Below are 27,699 nucleotides of genomic sequence, written 5' to 3'. Positions count from 1 at the left end.
GTCTTCTGATAAGTTGAGGAATAAACCAAGGCTAAGGACGACCATGAAGGACGGGCAAGATCAAGCTAATAAAACATATGCTGGCTCTTCATGTGAAGAACGTTTTCAGCGTACCAATTACTGCTGATAACCAGCAATTTGCGAAATAAGGCTGGTTAAACAGTAAAAAAAAAAAAAAAGAAGAAGAATCCTCCTATGAGTACCTATTTCATTATCGGGGAGTTAACAACCTATAACAGCCAGGAGGTAGAGCTCAGGAGGATTTTAGTCAACGTTGTGCCAGAACCTGCAAATAATCTTTATGACACACATTTTAACTCACTTGGCATTTGGATCTCATTCCATGCAAATAAGACGAGACATACTATTAGCAGAAGTATTAGCAGTGCTGCATTTAAGCATGAAGCCATTTGCAGCTGTAGGACAAGAATCTGTATCATCCATCAGATCCTGTCATTGGTTTACCTCTGTCCATGTTCTTTGACTGTAAGCTGGTTTCATCTTTTCTCGGGGAGGTTTCCCGGAAGGTGACCTTTTACCACCACACACCACTCCCCCTACCTGCACCACACCCCTTTGCTTTTTTACCTCTCAAACACCTGCCAGCTCTCAGACGAACAAGAAAAAACCTTGGCTACAGTCTCCACACCTCTGTCAACACACTTCTACTTGATATAGTCCAGCACACACACACACACACCTGTAAAGTAAGTGTTTATACTGGCGTTCGGGCACTTGCATGTTTGTGTGTTTGAGAATGACAGCTCCATTTGGTTGCATATTACGAACGTATTACCGACCGTACAGACAGATGGCCACTTGGGGAAGGAGGGCTGTATTGGACGAGGGCATAAGATCGGGAATGAGGTTCCCTATTGTCAGTAATTAAACCAGGGAGGGATTGGGTCACTCAGCCCCATCACACTCTCTGTCATGATTCAAAATATAATTATGGGATGATCAGATTTGGCTTGATATCACCTTGCATACATTTAAAATCCTCATTTGAAGATGTACACAGAGAGGATGGCATTTTCTTGTTTAAATATAACATGGCTGTTAATATGACATACATTGTGGGGGCTATGCAGCACAATGACAGGCAGTAATTACAGCTATAGATAAATCACACATGTCTATGAGGTATTAGTCTGTTTAAAGATTCAGTCTTTTTCAGATGCTTTGTCTTAGCAAATGACACAGACTGAGCAGCCCTTAACATTTTATTCATATACAAATACAAATAAGATTAATAATAATTATAATAATAGTAATTATCTTCCAAATCATTAACTTTCAGCTTACTTGCATTTTAAATAAACTTTATTATAATTATATCTACATACATACATGGAAATATTCAATAAAATATATAAACTACAGGAATAATGCAACAACAATCATCACCGATCTTAAATAATAATACATGGCAAACACATCATAGTCCTAACAACAATGCAACAATTACAGTTTATAAACTTGCACTCACTTGGCAGTGAGTCTCTTGTCTTCAGTCCAGTGTTCCTTGTCTTCAGTTTCTGTTATAATTAGTTTGAAAACAACATCTCTTAGTTTAGTGACTTGATGCAAAACGCGTGCTTCATATTTTGCACAGTATTGTCTATTAAAATATGAGGCACTTCTACTAAGACATGAAAAACATTATTGTTTACATCAATAATTGTACTACATACTGTGTGACCTAATTCAATGATTGTAGTGACATAAACCAACTTTGGCTGAAAAGACAAATGAGAAGCTGATCTAATGTTGTATAACACTATTATAGTGAAGCTCTAACACTGTCTGGAGTAGAAAAAGCCAGTGGTGATGTGAAGCAAGTGTGGCATGAAATGTTAAGGACAACACAAATCTTTTTTTTGGTAGAAGACAAGGCTGGATGGAAGCAAAGTCTAGGTAAGTAGGTTACCTTGTTGTAACTTGAACTGTACTTTTTCTGATTTATACAACTTTCTGTCTGCCTGGATTAAACTCCAAAATAACTTAACCCTTGTAAAGTTGATCAAATGGTTCCTGGCGTCTGTAAATAATATAGTTTTCAGTACAACCCAGCTCTTGTACCTGTGTTTTGACAATATTCCGATGAGGTCAGTTTTCTATTCAGCAGTAAAATAGCAGCTCAAGGTGAGTGTGTTCTTGATTTGCTGTGTAAGAGGTATAATTAGGTATCCCACATGCTGCTTAACAGCACACCTCAGCCTCATGAAGCTGCAGAATTGCTATCAGAATACCAATCACCATCTGCATTAATACCTGGCACCTGTTTGCAGAGGACTATAATAGTCAGCAGCAATTTTTCAAAATTGCCCCTGTCTCTTGTTAATAGATTTGAAACCATACCACACAGATGGATCCAGATCAACTGACTCACATGCCCTTTGTATGACACATCGAAAACCTGTCTTTGATAATATCAGTCTGAGTGAGGGCATTACAAAATGAAGTCACGATGAGAAAGGGAGAGACCAAAATAGAAACACAAACATGAGGGACAGTGGTGCAAGTGATGCATCCAAGTGGCATTAGATCGTGTTAAATTCATTTTCGTTTGACCACACATTGTGTCTTAGTGTCCTGAGGCTTTGAGAGTACCAATTTTGCATATCGTTTCAATACCTATGAGCCAGGACCAGGGCTAGACCCCCTACGTACTGCAAACAGGCTGCTCATTACAGCTCTCTACATTACAGGGCACAACCTCTGGCATACTGTCACAGCAATCTGCCTGGCACCACCATAAATCAACTCTAACTATGCCCCCATTATCAGCTCATGTCTATGAGAACAGACAAGGCTTGGACTTCAAAGACTATGGTATAAATGTATATCGGATTAATTGGAGATAGGAGTCCAGATGAAGTGGGTGGGGGTTGACTCAGACGCTGTTGCTCTCATCTCAGAGATAATTCACTTAATACGCGTCGTTCTTCCTTATTTCCTTCAGCTCCCTCGTCCTTGTCAGCTTGGCCTAGTTTGACTGTAGCAGCAACATTGTTAACCTCTCCGTCCCTGTCCATTCCTTCCACTGTGTTGAACCTTGGGGTTAGAGAAATAGGTCAAACAGTTCAGTGGAGTCTGTATCAAATTGAAGTGAAATATGAGGCTGAAATATCACCGGGCTGAGTGTAATTACTCCAGCCGCTTCAAAGAGGTATTTATGCCAGAGCCCTGTTTATGTAGAGAACTGTTTTTAGACTATTGTGCATTTGCCAAGTCATGACTATATTTTCTTCTACTCATTGCTTTTATTGCTTCAGGCAAGTGAAACTTTCTTGGTTTTCTGTTGACTTAGAAATTGAACCTCTCAGTGATTGACTAATGACATGTCATCTGTTAACTTAATGGTTCAGTCACATCCAAAGGAGGCAAAAGCTGATAATATCTCCTCAAATTAGCTGTATGCTACCAACAATAAACGTCCTCATTTAGGGCCACAACCCATCCTGTCAGTGCCGACCTGCCTCATTGGTCATCATAGTGCTGCATCACTGGGCCGCAGCCAAGCAGGTGTCAAGCTGGCCTATGGGGGGCTCTATTCACGGTCCAACAGAGCTGATCCATCTGCTGCAAATTGACAAGCCGTGAGTGTTGTTTTTGGGTCCCCATATAAATCCCCATTAGACTCAGATGCTACCTGTCCTACTATGTTATTGACTCTTTATTGGGTGCTGGCTCCAAAACAATATCAATCTAATTTGGGGTTATGAGGACTAATATCAACTGCAAGTACCTAAATGTAAATTTAGTACCATCTGCATCCAGGAGGCTCTGCTTTCTAAAACAGATTGCTCCCCTGTGTCAATAGTAGTTGAGAGGTTGTTTTTCTTCTGTTGTGCAGCAAGCTGCCAAAACTGAATCAGTTTCAGCCACCATCCATCCCCTTATTACACTCATTACAATTAGTGGTACCTACTTTATAGCTAAAGTCCTGAATTACCTCAAACTGATAGACAATTACAGAGTGATAAAAAATTAGGGCCCATTAGGTTCTCGTTTCAACTAACATGTCTTATTTTTAAATGAAAGGAGGGGGCGGAGCTGTCAGCTGATCACCACCTGGAGGTCAATGCCAGACAGACCTGATAAATACAAATGTATGAGGGTTAACTGGGAACTTTCGTTGAGGACTTGTTGCAGTGGCAATCTGAAAACTGGGACCTAACAGCAATGGAAGAAGCTATCTACCTGAAAAGTTGGCATTTTAGGCTTGGCTGGCACAGCCACACTGGAAGACTCCAGGTTGTGGTATGTGATATGTAATAAAAGACTTGTCAAAAATCTTAAAATGGAAAATACATATTGGATGTATGAATATTATGTGGTTATTCTCTATAACATTTATCCTTTGAGGGTTGTTGGGGGGCTGGAGCAAAACATGATTAGATCAGTAAATAAATCATCCGAAGAAGATTATTTGATCATTTCCTTTAATTAGTAACTAGCTGTCTTCCATTTAAATTCTGGTAATTACCTGGTTGTTATAAATTATATAACTGTTGACATCTGACAAAACTTCCAATTTCCTTAACTTGACCTGGGCATACCACAAAAAGTTAGGCAGTTCTAATTTACATAACTGACAAAACTTAAATAAGTCAAACATTTCCAAACACTTGAAAACACTATACAAAATAATAACTGGTTCATTATAATACCATAAACAAATTAGGAAAAGTGGAGGAAATCATTGTCAAGTCATTGTGGGAAAGCTCTTTACTCTGTAAAATGCCACATTCAAAGGTAATTTGAGCATGCCAGCTCATTTGATTTTAAATTCACTTCTTACACTACATTTACTTACACCATGTAGTAAGTCAAACACCAAGTCCCTTCTTCCACAAGTGCTCAACTTGTGGCCAGTTTTAAGAAGAGTCCTGATTGTTCCAAACTTCTCCACTGAAAAATAAAGGAGGCCATTGTGTTCCTGGGAACCTTCAAAGCTGCCACACTCCATGTTCTCCAGCTTCCTCGCTACTGTCCAAAGGAAAGCAGTTACGTCAATTGGTGAATCCAATTCGCATGTAGGTGTGTCTCTTTGAATTAATGGTTGTTTGTCCTAATATGTCACCACTGATGGGCTGTTTAGAGTGTACCTCGTCTTTCACCCAGTGTCACCCGGGATTGACTCCAGCCCTCTTTGAATGGATGGATGGAAGATTTAAGAATAAAGTAGGCAGGTTACAGAAACCAGTATAATCTGACTAAAAAAACACAAAATAAATGTGCTATTAGATTTTAGTTATCAGGGATTACATAATTGCATTTTGATTATATATTCACAAAATGGTCATTTAAATCTTACATTTAAAACCTTTTGTTAACTAATAAAATAAAATGTAAAGCACTTCTGACACACACAAGTTTCTTCGTCAAGTGCTGCACTTTGTGGTGGGGAAAACCTGAACAGTATTGAATCATGGTAGAAATTTCAAGCGGCAGCAGTTCTTCCAAAATATAGTACCATTCCTTGCAATTTGATTTACCTTGAGATACTTAAATGCCTTCACTTGGGGAAGAATATTCATCCCAACATAAAAATAGCAATCCACCATTTTCTGGCAGAGAACCATGGCCTCATATTTAAAGGCGCTGACCCTCATCCCATTGGCTTCACCCTTGGATCCAAATCATCCCAGTGCACATTGAAGGTCATAGTCTGAAGTAGTCAACAGAACGAAACATCTGCAAATAGAGAGTACATTTTGAGGCCGCCAAACTGGACTCATTCCTCACTCAAGCTGCGCATTGAAATCCTGTCCCTGAAAATCTAAAACAGGACTGGGGACAAGGCCAATAACCATAGGGAGTGTGTATGACTTACTGCCGAGAGTAGAGATAAGGCTCTTACTTTGATAATACAAGGACAGGATGGATTGTTACAGAAGCTCTATAGCCTCGCATTCCCACAGTACTGCCTCACAAGACCTACTACCAAAACTCTTATATAGACTGGATGTCTCCCAAAGCCCCTTGCAACCGTGCAAGGTTAAAGAGTGTTTCTTATGTGTTTTTGGGCTAACCAGCAAACCAGTATTATACTATGGCAGACATGAACACATTGGCAATAGCCAGCCAAAACTTTACAATGCTTGCATGTTCAGATTTGACTATAGTTGGAAGGTGTGACACAGCTAATATGACAAAATTCTGTAATTTGCAACAGCGTCCTCCATGGAAACTAAGAGTAATGTGTACTACTGGAACTATTTGAATTTGTAGATGAGTTCCACTTTGTGTTGGCATCTCAGGGAACCTGTTAATGCAAAAAATCGGTCAGGTAAATAGCATGGATCGTGTAGCATATTTCTTTTGTAAATTTTTGTTCACAGTAATGTACAGTCCCCTCCCGTAGGGGGTTGTACAAAGATCAGATTACTCCAAATCAACATCAATATGACAATTAGACCCGATTTTAGAATAAGCATCAGTGCTATATGTTGACCACTTAAAGTTAACAGTGTATTTTGGCTCGCAAGTGGCTCAGGAACAGTGAGGTCAGGTGACTATAGCCTGTAAAAGGAAGAACTGACTGCTCGTACAGCCTGTAATTATCCACCAGACAAAGACAGCCTTTATCAGCAACATACACACCTCTGTGAAGAAGAAGATCCTTATTGAGACTGCGTCTGTATCTTACAGCATCAACTATCATTAACCACACACATTAATCATTTAGCCTGAAATCACTATCAATTGAACCAGGTATGAATGCTTTGATTGTGGTTTGCTTTATGACACTGTTTTAATCTCTGTTGCTTTATCAAGCCGTGAGATACATTTTCCAGGATATGAGCATTTTAATTGGTTGTGTGTATTTCTTTTATAGTAGTTGACACAAACCTTCTAAACACTTGCATGAAAATGCATTTAAAGCAGTGGTTGTAAAACACACTTATGCCCAAGAACAGACAGGAACTGAGTCTGTTGTATTCTCTCTCTAGCTCCCTCTTTGTATGTTTGTGTTATCTCTCAACCTCTCATGCTGTACACACAACATGTCTGATGACTCTGCCGATAAAATCTGATTGAACACTTAATGGTTGTGTAAATCCCTGATAAGATGCATGTGTTTGCATATGAAGTCTGTATTTCTTTCAAATGTGTTTTTGTTATGGGCATATGGATATCCTATGCTACAGATGTGGCATTATTGGTCTGATCAATACACCATCACTAGAGCTCTGTGATAGATAGTGCTCCAAGCACATTCATTAGTCATCAGCTCAGCCATGAACAAGTGACAGTGTTAAAATTAGAAACATTAACATGAGATGATTGACAATGTCACTATTCATGTTTTGTCTGTGCTGTATATTCATGCAAATTACCATTATCTGATAGCAGACTCAATCCATTAAAACCTTTGAAGCTGCACAGCAGTTCATTATTGTGCTGCCGATAGAAACTGCAGTTCTATTGAGCATTCACGAGTCCATTCCCCCCCACGGATTCTAATAGGAGATCTGTTGTCTTAAAGTGACCTCAAGGTCCTCTCTATAAATGCATGTACAATCTGAGTGGAAGTATTGATTGGATTCCTAGTGTGGCATAACATTATAATGACGTTGCATCAAGCATGTCCAGAATGACAGAGTGGTAGCATTGTGGCAGCCTCATCAACCAGAACAAAAGGCCAATAGAAAATCCATATGCAGCTCTTACTTTGAACAATAATTCGACATTGCATATCTGTATTGATTCGTCATTACTGATCAATATCTTTTGATGCAGCGTTAAGTTTTCTTGTCCCACTCAGCTGTTTGACGTTGTTTTCAGGCTGCCTGGCTGTGACACTGCCTGAGGCCAGAGAAGACAGCATCCGCCCAGTGGAAATGAAGCAGCTGTTGAAGGTGATGCAAGCCAGCTTCATGTTGTTAAATGTAGATAGAATCTGACTGTGTGGGTCAGATAGGTCAAAAGCTTGTCTTTACTTCTGCCTTATTGATTGCGACATCTGATAAAGTGCAGTGGTTTTTCGAACGCTCAAATCAATTCAGAACTAAAACACCGATTATTTGCTGTGAACCTGAAGGGTGAGAAGATTACAGTCATCAAATCATGATTGGTTGAGGCAACGCTGCAGATGTAGGTTGCTCTGAATGCACAGTTGCTTACAGTTAAACTCTGAAACCTTAATCATGCTGTCTTGGTTATTGCAGTTTGGTTATGTTGTGATTATTATACCTTAAGCGTGACATCATTAAATGGTGTGCTTTTGGGCATTCAATAAATTTGGCTGTTGGAAAAAATATTAATATTAAATAATAATTTGAATTGATAAAAGCTGCCTCAGGGCACCACCCTTCAAAGGAAGGGAACAGATTGCCAATTTATTGATTAAATCTCATGAAATTACTGAAATCTTTGGAACTCTGATTAATAATTAAATTAATAACTATAACCAAACTTAATCAATAGCAAGCAAAGTTGAAGGATATGGAGTTCAGTGTAGAGGTTGGCAAAATTCACACTTATGCAACATTAATGAAGACAACAATAATGAAGACAACAAAACATTGTAGTATAATAGCAGTAGTAAGTGTGTGTGTGTGTGTGTGTGTGTGTGTGTTTGTGTGTGAGTGAGATTTAAGTGGAGTGGTGGGACCATGTGGCTGAGATCACATGTATGTGTTAAGTTTGAGGAGATGAGTGTGTGAAGAGTTGCATGCAAAGAAAGAGTCTGTTTCTGTGAACAGCATAACAGAACTAACATTAGCTTTCAAATAACGTATTACCAAATTTCACAACAACACAAGTCAAACTTATAAACATCACTTGAAATAAAATTAAACACTCCTTAGAATTAAACACTCCTTTGCTTTGCCTAGCGTTATAATAAAAGGGGGAAAGGTCCTTTTTGGATGTGCTGTTTGAAGTCCAGTGAAGTGGACTTGTTAGTTTGTGGCTCCTGTCGTGCATCTGCTGGTCAGACCTTGTGTCGTGGCCAATTGCTCGTGCTGAAGTGAGGCAGGCTCTCGTGTCACTGCCTTTTGAAGGTTTTTGCAGTCTGCTCCAGGCAGGCCTGCTTGAAGTTGGTTGCAGGGAGCAGCAGCTACCCCTCCGAGAGAGGCCAGTAGGATTGGTCTTGTGACCTCATGGGTCATGAAACCTACACAAAGTCTAGAATTGGCAACTAATTGAACTGATCACAGACATAAAGGAGCAGAATTCATTAAGTAGCTGTCCAAGACTTAGTAACCAGGATGTTTATGATCAGTTTGCTGGAGCAACTGTTAAGGATCACAGATGTGAGATCCAGAATTAAAAAGAGTTGTGTTTGGTGAATTGGTTTATTCCCCATGTACTTTGCGGATTGTTTCTTTGGGGTTTAGATTTCATTGATGACACAAAAGTCAGCTAAAGCAACAACTTTGAACCTTTGGACCACTGGATCGTGAAATTGTGAGTAGCTTAAAGTGAAAATTCAGTCATTATCTACTCACCATCATGTTGATGGAGGGGTTGGTGAAGTGTCTTGGGGGTAAACAATGTTGCGGCCAAATCTAAAACAATTGAAGTGGCTGGTGACTCTTTCTTCAGCTGTAAATAAAACAAAACATAGCAGAGGCTCAGACTCTTAAAGGTTTCTGTGGACTGAAATACTTCACCTGCATCGGCATGGTGGTAAATAGATCAAGAGAAGAAAAAAGCAGCATGTTGATCATGTCATGGCGTCTGTGGGTGACAGTTTGGGGTACGTTAGTGTACGAGCTGCAGGTTTTGGTGAAGCTACTAAGCCTAAACACAAACAGCTTCACCAGAGCTGACATGCAACTTCTTAATAATGTCACTACACATCTACTTTGTTGGGGCAACACATAGAGCTAATGGAGAGAGATTCAACAGTTGCTGTTCAGTTTTGCTCGCTTTTGTTTTCTCCCAGAAATCTGTAGTTGCCAGTAAAGATTATTCAGTTCCCTGTACTATTGGGAACCATCCACATAACAAGTAGATCTGTAAACTCTCTGCTTGGCACAATCACTGCTCTACATAAACACAGGGGCTGCATAGTGAAGGTCTTCTTCTTAGCTCTGAGGCAAAACAATCCTTTAGGTTGGTCACTCTGTATCGTGGTGTGCATCAAAGCCATCATCTAAGAGACAAGACCTGCACATTGGGTTGTTAAACTAGTATCCCTCTAACTAAGCACTCAATGAGTAGATTTACTTTAATATATAAAGCAACATTATATCACTTAATGGTCAAATCATGTTGACCCTTATACACACCAATATGCATATATTGTAAATATACATACTGTCCTAATGTTTAAGATACTGAAAAAGAGAAAGTTAAAGGTTAAATTAATCAGCAACTTGATTTAAAAAAAGTCCCTGATACAAAATTATCAAGTTTAAAATCTTGTTGTAGGGCTGGGCGATAAAACAATAAAGATAATTATTGCACTATAGCCTTTTGACGATAGAACTCATTCAATCCATGTTTTGACAGACAACAGGTACAGCCAATAATAATGAGAATAGCGACGCGCTGAACCAATCACGTCAGGTTAGGTTGATGCACACAGCACAGAGCGTAGGAGTAGCAGCAATCTTGTTTTCCGCTATGTTCATTGTTTTAGCTGTTTTCCACCAGTGAATCATTTTAACCATTTTAATCATGTCGGAGTCACTTTAACAATAAACATCAGCACTGATCACGTTATTAGAACACATACAGGACTGATGTTTACTTTGTGTTTGTTTGAGTCACTCTAGAGTTTATGAGACACATGTTTAAGCCTGCGACACAACACGAGACGTAAATCAGGGTTAAAGTGAGTGGAACAATGCTGAGTCATGATCTGACATCATTGATTAATAACTAAATGTGATGATCAGTTTGTGTGAAGAGGGACAGAGACAAACAGACACACACACACACAGAAGTTTCCCGCAGGTTATGACACAGCCCTGTTTTAATTTCATTGCTGCAGAAGAAGCAACGCCCCATTTATCCAGGAACATGGATTAGAAAACATCAGAGGAGCAGAGTAATGTTCCTCAGTGCAGTGGAGCTGATTTGATTAATATCGCGATATAAATCAATATTGACTGATATGAAAACAATTATTGTGAGATAAGATTTTTTTCCATATCTCCCAGCCCTATCGTATTGATGTGGTGAAGTTTAACTAGAAGAAAGGAACTCGTGAATTGACATGAAATGATCAGCCAGAGCAAAGACATCTCACTCCGTTGACAAACTTATTAAGACTGCAAAAACAGTTAGTTTTACAGTGGTGGTACAGACTGATGTCTCTATTATCTCATGGACAATCTTCAGCTAAGCACATACGACAGGGATTCATGCTCCTGCCCCCAGGCGGCAGTGCTCTGCTGGCGTGACTCATCCATTACAGTGTCCATCACCACAAGCAACACTGGAATGAAAGAAGGATTTATTTTTAAGGTCTGCTTATGAATTTCTTACGTGTTTCTGTTATTTCTTAGTCTTCTTGGCCTCTACACCTTTCACTGCTTTAAATTGCTACATCACTCGCGTGTAAGGATGCTGGTACACTGTTCATTACGTAGACATGTTTTAAATTGGTGGCTTGAGTAGCAAGATGATAGATGATGATGATTTTGCCTAAACTAAAAGTATTATTAAGGACATTTTGGCTAATGCTTTTAGGTGCTGAGCAGAAGGAGATAGGATCTTCTGTTGTGGGAAAGAAAATATTATGTGTCAGGCTCAGGATAAAGAGTGAGGCAGCAGAGGAGGAGGGAATTGTGTGAAGACAGATGAGGATGGAGCAGGTGGAGTGGGGGTGTTTGGAGATGAGGGTTTGGGGGGGGTGGAGATGAGGTGGCGACACCATTTATGACACACACCATTAAGCTGCCAATGAGGCAGCAGATCTCAGGCTTTTGGGATTCTCTCCCCAGACTCATCTCTTCTTTTTTCACACACCCTTCTCTCTTTTCACTCCACTCTTTTTCTCTGGTTTCCCACCGCAGTGTTCCCATCAGAGCAGGTTTTTAGCGTGTGCTAGCTGGCAACACTTTCATGTGTCTGTTGTGGGCTAAAAAATCAAACGCAATAATTGACAATGCTTGGGTTTTGTGATATCAGCTCAGAGCTTCAGATCAATAGCGGGGGAGCAGTGTGATGAAATGTCTCACATGATAAAACATGTTGCTCTGACACATACTTTTTTAGTTTTTTCATTTCTTGTGTTGAAATGATCTTTTGGGCCCTCCTGTGTGAGATACCACACCTAATCTCAAACTGTGATCTCACTGATGGGTTCGAGATGAAGTGCCGTACCAAAATTACATTGTGTATAGTATATCTTCGTGGAAGCCAAGAATGCTCATAACTGCAATCTAAGCATCTCCTTATCTCTGGATTATGAGATGAGTAGAAGTGCAAAGCAGAAATTAAAAACATTTTGTTTTGACAATCAGATAACTGACCCATTGTCACAAGAAAATCATGTTGTTATCCCAAGATGCCTTGTTTTACTGTATTGTTTTGCGGTCTGTCTACAACATTAAGCAATATTAATTACTGCAAAACCGTGGACAAAATATTGCTTTAAGTAGACATTACTACTTTCCATTCTTGAATCCTCATCACTGATGGGTCAAGAATTGCTAATGATGATTGCTAATAAATGACACATTTTGATTCATCAGTGATCGTGTTTTAGCTTCTGGGCAAAAGCAGATACGAGCTGTGTCTCAGTTTAGGGGCTACATGCTTCCAAGGATCAAGTCTACGTGTGCAGGGCAGAAGGCTGAATAAATATGATGGTCTGGTCAACATCAGCTTTCCATGATCGTCTTCAACCACGGTGTGGCTGTGGTAGCACATTGGCATTCTGCTGAATTTGGTCTCAGCTATTGATTGTCAGCCACAGCTTGATCTATGCGAATCGAAGCTTAACTGAATGCTAAGACGACCACAGTAGCAGCTTGTTGACTGTTTGTCAAAGTGTGCAAAAACATAAACAAGTAGGTTATCGTGACAAAGCCATGTAGTTATGCTAATGCTACACTGTAAATTAACACAATTCAGTTTGAGCTATAGTGTTGAATTAGCTGACCAATTACTACATGGTTGCTGTTGTGTAATCTGGAGTCTTGCAGGTGTGAGTACATCACTATTTGACTGACAACATGGGGTCACACGCTCCATGATCTTTCACCAGGTGAAAAAACTCAACCTGGTGTGTCTGGTCTCCAAACTTTTGATCGTTTTTCATATGTCAGGATCTTTGACTGACACAAAGGGATTCAAAACTCTTCACCCCAGCCATTGTTTACATTATTATCCAAATTACAAAAAGGATGAGATGTGTTTGACCTTTACTCAACACTACTTCCATCAGGCTGTGTGTGGTTTTTTTTAAATGCCAGAATTCAGACAAAAAACCCTAATTCCCCCAGGTTTCATCTCCAGTGTCATCTGTGGTGTCACATTTGGAATTTAAATTATGCCCTTTAAATATTCTGTAGCTCTTTTATCAGTACAACAGTTTAAAGTTGAGACAGTGAGAAACATCTCACCAACAAATCATTTAAATGGTGCTGTGTGATGTATCACCAGCAGTATCACAGTTGACAGAAAGACAAGAAGCTGGTCAACAAAAGAATCAAAAATTGAGGAAAAAATTATGATGACAGAAATTAAGGTGTTTCATATGAAGTTGTACTTGGATCAAAGCAGAAAAAACAAAGCTATATTTAGGAGTTCAACTTCAAGTGTGCTGTACCTGCATGGTTTAGGATTAAATGAATAGTTTGACATTTTGAAACATAAGCTTTTTACCCAGGAGTTAAATGAAAAAAAAAATGTGGTGGTAGTGCAACAAGCTGTGTACAGCATTTGATCAGTTGTCCATATAAATATCCAGCATGCTCTGAGCAGCATGAAGATTCTTTTAAGTATCTGGGTATAAAGCTGCAAGATGCTTCGCTTTATTCACTAGATATTCCGAATCCTTTGCCCTGTCGACACAAATGCAGATGTTTCTTTCAACTATACACAAAGTACAAATTACAAATCACTAAAATTGAGATTTTTACAAACACCTTCCAAAGTGCAGATTTTCAAAAACATGTACATGTAAAACAGAGCGTTAGGGAAACAATGTTGCCTTGCGTGTATCAGATGGGTGTTGAAACAGATTTCAATTAACTATACATAAAAAGTGTAACTACTGTTTCAATTTTGAAGTTACTACAGCCAAACAGTTTACAGTTAACTGAGGATGCTCACAACAACTGTCCACTGGCCTGGCATGCTTTTTTGAGCATTTGGGGCCTTTGTCCGTCTGTCTGAATGGTAGAAAGTACTGTGGGTTAATGCTGCCTGCTGCTGGAAACAATACTTACGGTGCAGTCTTGCTCAAAACCGGAAAGTTGGCAGCTGTACAACCAAAACAATTAGCTAAAAAAAAAAAGATACTGAAAAGCTTTATGAAGTTGATAGGAAGCACTGATGCAGGTGATAATTCTCTGTGGTTATTATGTTACATCTTACTGTAGATCTGAGCCAGTGTTTCATATTAAATATTGATTAAAGAAGCATTAAGTACAGAACTAGAGCCAGGAGGTGATTTGTCTGTATTAGCACAAAGACTGGAAACAGGAGGAAGCAGCTTTGTTCATCAAAGTGAAACGAAAATACCCACCAACTTCTCCAGAGTTAACATATTAACACAGTGTATCCTGTTTGTTCCATCTGTAAACAAATGGAAATGTAGCCTATTTCTTGGTTTTAAACAGTTTATTAAGTTCTGGTATGTATCTCTATTTGGATGACACTGTCAACTACAACTAGAACTACCTGACTATTAACCATGAAACAGCTTTTCCTCCTGAAATCACAAACGGCTGCTACAAAGTGCAACATTCATCTGGCCTTAAAGTAACTAGTGCAATTTCTGCTTCCAGATTTTTGTATGTTAAACTTAGCTATCCACCTATTGGTACTAACCTCAGGGAAGTAAAACGCACTTTGATAGAATACATGATGCTGTAGTCCACTGCCTGTTTGTTCTTAGTGTCATTCTTGTCTTTTTTTAAGCCTCCTGTTTCACCACACAGCAACGTGAGACAGAGCTTCTGCTTCTCTGTACTGCATTTCCTCAGCATTTGACCCTGGCTCATGCGAACACACTTTGACCCCAACATTATGTTTTCAAATGCAAATGAATCTGGGAGTAAACTCTGGTAGGTCACCTTGCCTTGTGTTTCTTAACTCCAATGGCTGACTGATGCGCTCTCTCCTCCCTGAGGCGGCGCAGTAGTTCATCTGCTGAAGTCACAAAACATCAGCAGAATTGGTAAAGAGTAAGTCGGCTGCAGGACACAACACTGCAGAGAACTAAGGAGTGAGTATTGTGGACATTATTGAAAAATCATTCCTATGACTATATATGCCACTGAATAGCAATTGGTGCATTCACTGCAGTGTATGAAAATACAAAGAAAGAAGTGTTAACTGACCGCTGAATGATGCACCATGCATTTAAGGGTGCTGGGAGATGCTGCCTGAGGTACTGTATATAGTGTACAGTTTTCTATCTTAGCACAACTTACTGCTCTTAGCTCCTGTCACCTGCAATATATTAAAATTTTCCAGATGGTTTCACATAATATTTTTTATAGTGTCCTTGATTAGCTGTGTCAGAGGCTTTGGACCAGATTCAGATTACAGCCTCTCAAGTTAATTAAATAGATTAAAATGCAGTTTTCAACCAACAGCACAATAAGTCAAGTTGTATCAAGAGTGATGACTGTGCCGTCAGTGTTATTACCTTGATGACTAAAGTACAGTTCTCACTGTTTTCATACTGACGTATTGTTTTGTTGACAGAATCTCATATGCTGCTGTCACCATTGGGGGCAAGAGCATTGTAAAGGCAATACGTCCAAATGCACATTTGTAGCCCTACAAATGTATTTCATGAATAATTTGTACTGCCTCTATTATTGATGTATGGGAGTCACATTAGAAATACAGAAAACATTGCATAATGATCTTAAAAAGCAGATTTAGTCTCATGTGTTACTATAAATGGTGGAATCTCTGTCTATTCTTTTTTCCAACGACCACCCATCCAATCAACTTTAAACTTTGCATGTGTGTGGTAGATTCTCAAGAAATCTAAAAATAAATATTGGTGTCTACAATAGGACCTTTGTACCATTTGTTTAACAGTAATTTCTTAGTGATTAATGGTATAACCTTGTTAATACAATCTGCATAGTATTTATTGCTCATTTAAAAATACATTCTAAAGTGATTTTCCTAACTGAATATTAGTGATGAAATAACATCATGTTGTACTGATATGTATTCAGGCAAAGATTATTTAATTCATCTTTGTCCATGTATTATGTACACCAGTTAAACATACACTAGGTTTCTAATGCTCTATTTCTATTTAATCTTTCAAAGAGGACTTTCCTTTATTTAAGTGGTCATGTTGGAAGCAGTAACCTCCGCAGATGTTGAAGTGTACTTAGGTACAATTCAACTAAGTACACTTTAACATCTGCAATTCAACTAAGAGGTGCATGAGTAATGATCACTTACAGAAATCCCATGACTTAAATGTTCTGAAAAACAGTGACATTAGGTTAATGCACATTTCAGATAGCCACAGACTTGGATGTATTTGCCCTTTTGTATTTTAAAAGGAATGTTCACCCAAAAAAATGAAAATTCACTCATCATCTACTCACCACTGTGCTGATAGAGGGGTGGTTCAAGTGTTTGAGTCCACAAAACACATTTGAAGTTTCAGGGGTGAAAAGCGTTGCATCAAAATCCAATTGAAGTAAATGGTGACCACTTCTTCAAATAGCTAAATCTAAATACCAGAACATAAAGCTTCTTCTCTTGGTCATTGTATTATTATATGTATGTATGCAAAAGATATGTGAGCATTTTTTGACCTCATCATTTACTTGTTTTTACCTTGGCAAACTTGTCTCCTCATCACTATGCGTCCTTCCTTGTCATTGAATGACATCATTGTTCTTTCTCTGTCTCATTCCGGACCAACCTCTCGGTTAATCAAGCCTCCCTGCCTCTTGAACTCTGTCATCCTCGCACCACTGACAATCTGTCACCATGGTCTGTGCTCGCTGCCCCTCCTTAATTCATGTGATACACCACTTCCAACAGCTTGTTTAAAATTATTGGGCTCTCTTCCGCCTGACGTTGCCCAAGCCAACTTTACCATCAAGTCACACAAATGTCCTTGTTTGCACTCAAAAACGATGCTTGTTTTCTTGACCGAGAGAGGTGGTGCATGGACACACAGAATTATATCAGATGGGACATGTTGTTTTTTTGGTGCCCTTTTCTTGTTTGAATAGCATACTGATGTGGTTGTAAGAGCAGAAGACATTTCTTTCTTCCTATTATGTTCTGCTCCTTCATTTTTTTCCACAGCAGCTCATTTACTGCTCCCACATCTGCAAAGAAATATGTTTTGTGGGCAAAACCTTTTGAAAGACACAGTGGCAGTGGATACAGGAGACATCTCTCTCATATCCTCACACACACAGGCACGACCTTTATTTACCTCTGGTCTATGAATGTGACCTACCTCTGCTGTTGGGTCATTATTCTTCTCATTTACACAGAAAAGCAAGAATGATACTGATTTTTAATTTGAGATAAATGCCAGCCCAAGGTCCATTTATGCCAGCGAGTCCTGAGGATTTCTTTATTCTGGTGCTTTTAGACTGCAATTCTTCAATAAAATAACATTTATTTATTGATATAGTTATTGTTTTAACAAATTTAACTGCTGAGAGTTGATGGTGACATTGTTACAAAGCTATCCAATGAAAAAAAAAATGTTTGACAGCAGAATTATTATCCAGACAGTTGACAATCATTCCCACAGGTTTACCTCCAAATAAAGTGGCTAAGGTAATCTTATCACAATCTTCTTTCATCATTGTGTGTCTCCCTGTGGACTTGAATGTAGCGATGTTCCCACATGTGAATAAAGTTATCATGACTGATAGAAATGTTACAAAAGAAAAATAGGTTTACCGGAGTGAGTACAGTTTTTGTGTTTTAACACCTGGGATGATGTTGTATTGTTCTTTTTGTTTTAATTGTTGTCAAACACTTAATTTCTGCAATATCTATCAGTCCAAAACAAACACAATAATAACTATGACCTGAAGTATTAAATGTAATTACACATTATATAAATGGTTTGGAGAAACAGAGTATCTTTCTGCCCTCACAGAAGCTGCTCACTTCCTTATCTCGTCCTTCATCACCGGTGCCGCTCCTCCTCCTCCTCTCTCTCCCTGCTCTCCAATAAAGTCCAGGAGCACTTCACTGACCCTGGTTCTGAGGTCTCTGGTATTTCCTTGTTTAAAACTAGTCCGGGTGTACTCAAATAAATACCAGTACTATACTGTATGAAGCTGTGCATATTCAGCTCCTGCAAATATTTCACAATAAAAACAAAGGAATGGATTCAGTCAACAGAAATGCTGGAGTGCTTTTATTTATGTAGACTAAAGGAAGTGTTGTAAACATTTATGTCCGTGACATGTTCATCAGATAAACATTAAAACTGTGCTGAGAGATAATTTTTCGGTCCATTCTGCTCTGAAAAGTTTGCAGAACACGGGAAAAATCATCAAGACCTCAAATCTCTAGAAAAACAGCATGACTGCAGGTGGTGTGCCATGTCTACTCTGGTTACAAGGCACGGAAATGAAAAGCAAGTCGATCACAGTGTGTGTTTAACACTGTTTAGGCTGTTAATTTAAAACACCCCTCATACGTTTTAAATAAGAAGTGTCCCAGGGCGTGTGTAGTAAGGTTACAATTTAACTGGCCGATTGCCATTGAGTTATTGTGTCACCTTAAGTAAAAAATAATTTTTGCAGAGCATGTTTATTTTCCCAAGGGCATGAAGCTTTTTATTTTTATTATTAATAAATTTTACAGTCCTCGCCTCACCAATGATAAAACTGTGAGAAAAGCAGAATCATCAGTACACTGCTCTTTTCCTCGAACACATTTGTAGGAGAGAGACAATGAGCATGATCTAAATGGAGCCATCTCACGGAGATTTAACAGTTGTTATCAGTATGAATTATTCACTGTTATTCACTGTTATTCACTGTATGGTATTCAGACCTTGGTGTGTCAGGGGCTGCCGAAGATAATGAAGAGCGAAAGGTGAATATAGAGCATAATGCAGAAAAGATACAATGCAATACATCACTTCCTTGATGAGATTTTGCCTTGGCTTGTTTGGCAATGCAAAGTGTTTTTATTGACTCATCAAAGACGTATCCCAGGCTCTGTGAGAAAGCTATTAGGCTGGTCAACAATGGCAGCCTGTACTGAAAGCTGAGGGCTGAATAAGAATGAGAGCGAGGCTGTATGAATGCCAGCTGAACGTCTGAGTCGCAGCAACCTCATTCACAGCGTGAACCCCCGAATGGCCCTCTCCTGCCACTATTCAACGTGTGCTGGCGCCTCACAGCCACCAGCCCTTCAGCCCCAGAGGAGATGGACCCAGAGATGATGACTTTGGCCCTCTCAAGCAAACACACACAAACAGAATGGGAAGTCAAAGCACCCCACCAGTGAAGAGCTATGGAGAGGCTTAAGCTGATGGACAGAGAGAAAACAGCAAAATGAGCACAGTGAGAAAAGCATCAGACCCTGTGTGCTGTAAAATAAATATAATAATGCAATTTCATGATTACATCATGGTGTCATTCAGTCCATAAATCAGTGCTATCAGTAGTGTATGGAAGGTGTGTGGATGTGTGTAATCTAAAAGAAACAAAGACAAAGCAACCAAAACAGCTTGAAACCAAACCTGTGCCAGCTGGAATGAGAGGGAGACCGAACTTTCAGCTCTTTTAAACATCGTTAGGGAGAACGACCAGGAGGATGGGAGTCTGGTGCGGCTCATCATTAGGTCCCACCTCTGATTGCCTACTGAACAGGAACAAACACAGGTCAACCTCTTTCCCCCCCTTTTTAACTTTGCATAAAATAATCTTCTGAATCCTTCATGAAGTCAAATTTCATATGATATGACGGCAAATAATTTCCTAATCAATAAAAGCTTTGATTGTCTATCATTTGCAAAGATTTCTTGGAAAATTTATTTTTCTGACCATTGCTGATTTTGACCTTTGATCAAGCCCCAAACGTCAATCATCACCATCTGAAGATACCCTCTCCAGTAATAATCCTACATTTGCAATTAGAAACATCCCATTCCTATTATTCCACATTTTGGGCCAAGCTGTAACGAACACTGGAACATAGACCAAATGAAGACACAGAGTCAGAGGTTGAAGAATTTGAAGGGTTTATTAACAATATGAAACTGAATATGGATGGAGGGAGCTGGAGCAGACTGGGTGAAGCGATAAAGTGAAGTAGATGGCAGAGAGTCATAGCGTGGGCAGGTGGAAGAGCGGTGGAGTGAGCAGATTGGATCAGCAGGAGGATAACAGTCCAGAGGCATGAGGAAGAAACAGTGATAAGTCAAGGAGCCAAAAAGGCACAAGGAATGATTAAATACCACTAAGAATTAAATCACAAGGAGCCGATACAGTTGTACAACACTGTGGCGAGGAGCGGTTGAAGAGCCAAGGTTATACTGGAGTTAATGAGTAATGGAAGGTGTGCAGACTGGAGCTGGAGCGATGAGCTAATGACAGACAGGTGAGTGAGAGTACAGCTGCAAGGGAGGGACCACACTCAAACACAGAGGGTGCATTCGCAAAGTCCAGATAATCTCCTTTCCTGTCCACATTGATGTAAAGGAGAAGCTGTAAGGAGTTAGGAAAGGAACCATGGTGCAGAGACGGTCCCACTCAATCGATCAAATTGTATTTGTATAGCCCAAATTCATAAATCACAATTTGTCTCATAAGGCTTAACAAGGTGCAACACCCTCTGTTCTTAACTCTCAACAAGAGTAAGGAAAAACGACAAAATAAACACTGTTATTATATTATTAATAATTTTTTAAAAATGCAATAGATGTGTAACTGAACACATCAACAAAATTACAATATTTAGAACATTCTGATCACTGTTGAAAAACTATTTATACACTAGAAAATATCTGACACAGATGGAGGGAGCTGCAATGAGCAATGAACTGAGGCATTATTGTCAGTAATGGCAGAATATGCAAATAAGTGTATTGTATATCAAGCAGTCTCGTGTATTCATAGTCCACAATCAGATGCCATTACAATCGTGATCTACCAACACAATCAGCGACCACCACGATCATGATCCATGGTCTGCCATCACGATCTCTAATCATGATCCACCATCATGATCTATGGTCCATGATCACAATCTGCGATCCACCTTCAGCAGCAGCAATCCTGGATCTGCCATGATAAAGCACAAGGACTCCAGGGAAGAAGTCAAGTCAGTGACATGTATTGATGAGACATTCATGTGATAAAAAGGGAGAAGAGGAAAGAGAAGCTCCTTGTGTCATGTCCCCCCCGACATTCTAGACCTATAGCACCATAAATAAGAAAAGGTCCAAGACAGAGCTGAACCAGGTCGAACTATTCGACTCTACAAGCAAGTTGAACAGAAAACCTTTTGTACCCCATGCATCCAGTAGCACAAGCTCTCTGTTATTAATGTAAGGTGTCACCAGAGTCATTGGACACCACATTAAGTCCAGTGTATAGCCTTTTCCAACAGGTTGAAAAGAAAAAAGTATTTTCTGGTAAAGCCATTTGTGGCTTTTATCTGTTTGTAAGTGTGTGTTTGTTGAAGTGATCTTTCAGTGTTTGTGGTAGCTTTGTCTGTAAAAAAGTGGAAACTCTTTAAATAAGTGAAAAAGAGACTCTCATGAGGTGTGTGTGTGGATGAACACTTTACTGTGAGCACTAAACACAGGTAAGCCCAATGATTGAGTCAGGGCTGTTGAAGGACACATAGAAGTCGGTGTCCAGGTTGCCCACTGCATTTCACCTCCCACTTGCTTTCCTGATGGGTCTTAAGAAGTCATTTCAGTGTGCAATTCATGTTTGATGACTTTATTGATTTTCCTTTCTCCTGTCCTCTCTGCCTCTCTTTCCATCCCTCACTTTTCATCTCTCTCTCACCTCCTTTTCTTCTCTCCAGTGTGCCGTTCCCTATAAGTGCACCTACCCCAACCCTTCCCCTCTCCTCGTTGCTACCGGCTACCGTTTTTCAACACTGCAAATGAAATTGTCAAGAATTGGAGACCTTCTCTTTTCATTACTATTTATCAAAGCACACAGTGTGTAAAATGTGCAGCTTGTATTTGACCATGCAGCAAAAAAAAAAGTGCCTCTACAACATAGAGGGCAAGATCACAACGTACTTCTGTACCTCTGCTTCACTGTACTTATTAGATCAGTTGATTTTCTTCTCTATGTGCAGCTGAGGTTTCTGGTATGTAACATTATATGTCTCACCATTAACTCCTAAAGGGACAGTTGTCCTCTACATCATCTAGTAAACTGTGTGTGTGCGAGAGAGATAATGTGGATGAAATTATTTAATTGACAAAAGCTTTTCTATGAAACCTTGATTGATTTTATATCCTTGTGTGTAATAAAGGATACAAACAAACGTGTCTTGTGTGTGTAAAACCAATTATGAGCCTTTAATGATAAATGACACGTGAGTAATACTATTTTCATAACTGTACAAGTCAGAGTATCATTCTGTCTATAACAGCAGTAAAAACACATATGTAATGATTCCATCATTTTCAACATAATAATAAATGAAACATCCCTTTCAGTATCACACACGCTGTCGAGTAATTTAACAGGCAGCCAAATCCTTAGTAAACAACCCATTAAAATGTGGTTGATTGTTAGAAAGGATGAAACTAGACAGAGAAGATAGAAATCAAATCCCAAACCCTTCCTTACTTCTCCAATTTTCATATTTCACACAATGTGTAGCCATCACATAAAAAATGCATGGAAACAGTCTTTTTAGAGGCACAGAATTAAAGTTTCTTTTAATGGAGAAGAACTTAGGCTCAGCTCCTGATGCTTAACAGTCCAGCCAACGTCCTTGGTAACAGTTACCACAGAGCAGCAGAATAAAAAGATAAAGCAATTACAAGGGATGTTAGACAGAAGGAACATGTATTAAACTCAATAAAAAAAAGGAAAATCTCAAATAATATCAGGATAGGCTCTGTGATAAAACTGTCTAAAGAAGGGATTTATGGTATTCAACAATCATACAGTATATGTTATGGAAGTTTTCTAGAAGTTGGTGAAAGGAGAACTCAGGCAGCAGCTGATGTCTTATGCAGAATATTATAATGCAGACTTGATGCATCAAGGAGACCAGAAGGTGGAACAATACACAAACGCTAACACAGTAACATGAGCAATTGTCACCCCCAAGTCTCAAGATGTCTCCCACTGCCTCCCCATATATCTTCCTCTACTTGAGTCACCAATTCTTGCACATCAATGAATGGCTAGAATAGCTGTTAGTCTCGATGCAGCATGTAGGTGTTTGCATCCTATTGGATACTGGTGTAATATGCAAAATAGTTCAAGATGGTGCCTCTCTGTCTGGGGCATCTGAGTTAGATATGAGGGTCTCTAAGTGAAGACATTACAATGCACTGATGGTTGATTCTTTATCTATAACCTGACCTTGGTACTGCTTAGAGACAGAAGGGAGTATCTGTGGAATTAGCCAGACACTCTTCTCTTAATGGTGTACAAATATAATGTAATATACACTCTATATACATAATACGGTATATAGTGGCATATACAATAATGTGTGAGGATATGCAAAAATTCCTCAACAATATATATAACTAGGAGAAAGGCCACAATGAGAGAGTATCAGTAAGCTCCTAAAACCAGTTCTAAAACAAACAAAAGCCACTATATACAAGATAAAACTGGAGTGATGTGATCATTTCTCTTGCTTGTAGAAGTCTTGCAGCCTGGCCAATGATCTAAATTGTGCAGTTATCTGAAAATAATTCAAATCCAGAATCAATAGGAGCAAAAAAAAAAAGTTCCTTTAAAGTTGTGAAACATTGACGTAAAGTTATGATCTGTCTGCACTATGTCAGTGTAATAAACTCTTCATCTTTGCACATGCAGCATTTGTGGTTGCACTGAAAACAACTGCTGCTGCTTTCCCAACTAGTGGTTGGTGATTACCCCTGAATCAGTTGGTAGCTAGTCACCCAACGAGGTTCATAAATGTACGTAAGGGATGGTGTGGTAAAGTTTGTTCTGATAAGTTTTACTTCTAATTTGACTTTGTAACAGCGAGATCACAAAGTTGTGGGTAGATTGGGGTGGGTGATTCCATGGTTTTCATATAGCATACGGTGAAGTCACAATGCTTATATATACATACTCAGGGAAAACAGGTGTCTGAGTAGCTGAGCAGTTGAAGTAAGTATAGCCTGTCTGATAACCTTTATAATGTGAAACAATGTACTAACAAACAATAAGTGATAGGCAGACATGTGTTATGATACACAGGCTCATGTGGGAGCCTGTGTAGTCTGCCCTCTGGTGTATTAAGCCACATTATCTGAATGTAATTGTAGCGTGATACTGTAGTTGAAATATTCTTCAAACAAATCATCTATTTGCATAGAGGACACTGAAAGCTCTGCGTGCCAAAGGTGTGAGTCGTGTTTTAAGAGAGACTGAAAAAATCCAGCGCTCATGATGGTGAATGTGTTTTAGTGTGAGTCATACCACCCACCTCCGGTTGAAGATGAAGAGACAAAGGAGCAGATGAGTGCCCTGACCCTGGAAAGCCATCAAAACACTGAAACACACTGAGCTCACTTGGTCTGAATTGAAGTTGAGGACACTTTGAACTGCAGCCAGAGGCAGCTGATCCACACTGGGCTGATGGACGAAATCTCATTTTTGGGGGGACAGAGTGTCAGTAAGTTGGTGTGAGTAGCAGCTAAATTGTGCAAAGAGCACACGTATGATGCTAAAAGATGAAGAAAGCTGTGCTTGAGGACCAACAGGTCAAATTGCATGGTCTATATCAGAAAGAGAGAAGACACTGGGCTGCATTGGTTTCATCACATTTTGTGAACTGAGGGTGTTTGGCTAATGGTTTGTTTCAGGCTTAGTTGCAGGTCTAGAGCATAGACTGTACATAAAAATGGACGACATGACATTTTCTACAGCCATGTCACAAATCAATGCATCCCCAGTCAAGCCCCTTTTAGTAGGTTATATTTTATTTAATAATAAATATATAAATAATAAAGACTACTTAAAAGTTAATAACTAAACAGCGAGTCGGTCCCGACCTAATCCCAGGCTGCGTGCTCACGCCATATGATGTGTGTGTTTATGCTCTTCTAATGCACTGTTAAAAGGGTGTGTGCACAGTTGTAGGTGAGGCGGCACTTTGGATATTCTTGATTTAATTTCTGATTTTGTGATAGCCTTTTTTGCCTCAACCATTGTTATAATTGCACAGTTGTCTTGTTATGCATATGGAATAAACACTTCTTTTTATGGCCCTTTTGGATGTATTTGTGTAGGAAGTCATGGCTGCATGGGTGTTGTTCAGTGCTGAAAGGAAAGAAGAAAAAATAACACAGGTAGAGAATGTATCTACATGGCACCGGCCATGTTCCCAAATGTTAATCCAAGTCATCATGATTGCTCCCTGGTGGCTGGCTACGGACCGGGTTATATATCCCGTCTCCTCCGTATGGGCAGATCGGACATGAACAAAATTCAACCGTTCAACCATTTTTATTTACAATTTAGAATCTACCGACAAAATCCGGGCTCACACTACATGGAATTCAGACCAATTAAACCCTTATTCATCCCCCTGAGAGTCATTGGAGAGATCTGGTCTGGAACCTTGGTCGATATTGATGTTCAGGCCAGATTATCTGGTAATGTGAGGGGTTACAGAGCCATTCTTTAACCTCTTGCCCACAGAATCATAAAGACTGCCTCAATCATTTTTTAAACATGTTTGATATTTAGCATTTAAAATTGGGCTGAAAGGAACACCTGAAATTTGCTGTAGTGGGCGATGCAACATTATTTTCTATGTTTTAAGGTTTAAGATAATAGAGAAGAATATCTGCTGATATTCTCCCTGTGTTTGTGATGCAACCTGATTTTAAAATTGGCTTGGGTTTTAAAAACTCTTTCAGTGTGAGCCCAGCTATGTGCTTTAATATCTCCTATGGTGGTCTTACTTAAGGCTCAGTTAAACCAGAATTTAAAACACATTTTTTGCTGAAAATTGTGGGATAACTCGCAGAACATTTGTGCATCCTGTGAACTTTGAGTGATATTTAACCAAGAGCAAGCCATCTTGATTGCCTTGACCTTTGATAATGTGAGTCCAACATGGTGGAAGCCATCATACTTCATTATCTGTGTTCTACCAGTGTTATTTTTAACTGAAACTCCTGGTTGCTGTGTGTTCTCAATTGACAAGGTGTGAAGAAAGTTTCTAATGTAAGGGCAAAGACACAAAGCATCTTGACATGCTCAGCAGCATCGCGGTGGGTGGTGGCAGTGAGTCACTACTTAGTTGGCCAGCCACCAAGAAACATACGAAGAACAAACATGAATGTGACTACAATGAATTTATCAGAGGGGAATGGAAAAAACAGCACCAACCAGTTGTGTCACCAATACTAAGAAATAAGTAAGAGAAAAGGTATAACAAGAATAACCCAATGACAGTTTAGAAAGGATTGTTTTCAGGCCAAAATAATCCTGATAATTCTAATCCAACTAGTCAGGCTCTTTGAATTCAGGCTGAAGTCTGATTGGTTAAACCTGGAGTAAATTATCATGAATAATAATGCACCACATTTTGAAATCTCATTTGTCCCCATCGTGGGACAAAGGATTATCTTTTTTATCATATGACTATGATCATTATTATAAAATATTAAAGTAAGTAGTATTAGTAATTAGAGCTGTATTATATGTCATATTATATGTCTCCATTGTGTTTTCCACCTTCATCACTATTAAACATTATAAATGATTATTATTAGACCGTGTGTAATGTTGGTCCATGATTGGTAAGTTCCTCCCCAATGGACATTCAAAACACCTCTGTGATTATCATAAGCTGGCCGTTAAAATAAAATGTTACTAGTGTTACTATTTTCACTACCCCAATGTATATTTTCACGGCCGCAGCAGCAAGAAAATAAATAATTTCCCATAATGTAGAAGGCACAATTATAATATGACTTACCTATCGGGCATATATTCTAAAATGAAAAGACATTTTAGCCATTCTCTTATAAGACATTTGAAAAATATTTACATAATAAGAGAGTAAAGTACAGTGCGTTGTAGGGATGCCATTGGTATTATCATTGTGGTTAATATCCATTTTAATCTTGTGCAAACAACCTCAGTAGTAAGGAAGTAACAGTTTTGGCAAAGATGAGAACGATGAATGAAACGCACCCTCCAGACAGGCCAAGAACACCATCATCTGATGCCAGTCACAGCCCAAGGAAGTCACACTGTCTGTGTTGTTTGAATAAAACTTAACACTGTGAAACATCATCACCTATTTTTTTCTCTATTTGGGAAATGCATGCAGAAATGACTGCCTCCTAAAAACCTACCGCGCTCAATGATAGTCATCTTCATTGTGACTCCTGTGTATTTTAAA

This window comes from Paralichthys olivaceus, chromosome 13 (assembly GCF_024713975.1).
Source record: "Paralichthys olivaceus isolate ysfri-2021 chromosome 13, ASM2471397v2, whole genome shotgun sequence".
NCBI lineage: Eukaryota > Metazoa > Chordata > Actinopteri > Pleuronectiformes > Paralichthyidae > Paralichthys > Paralichthys olivaceus.
The sequence above is the reverse complement of the archived record's forward strand: the minus strand, read 5'-3'. Positions refer to the sequence as shown.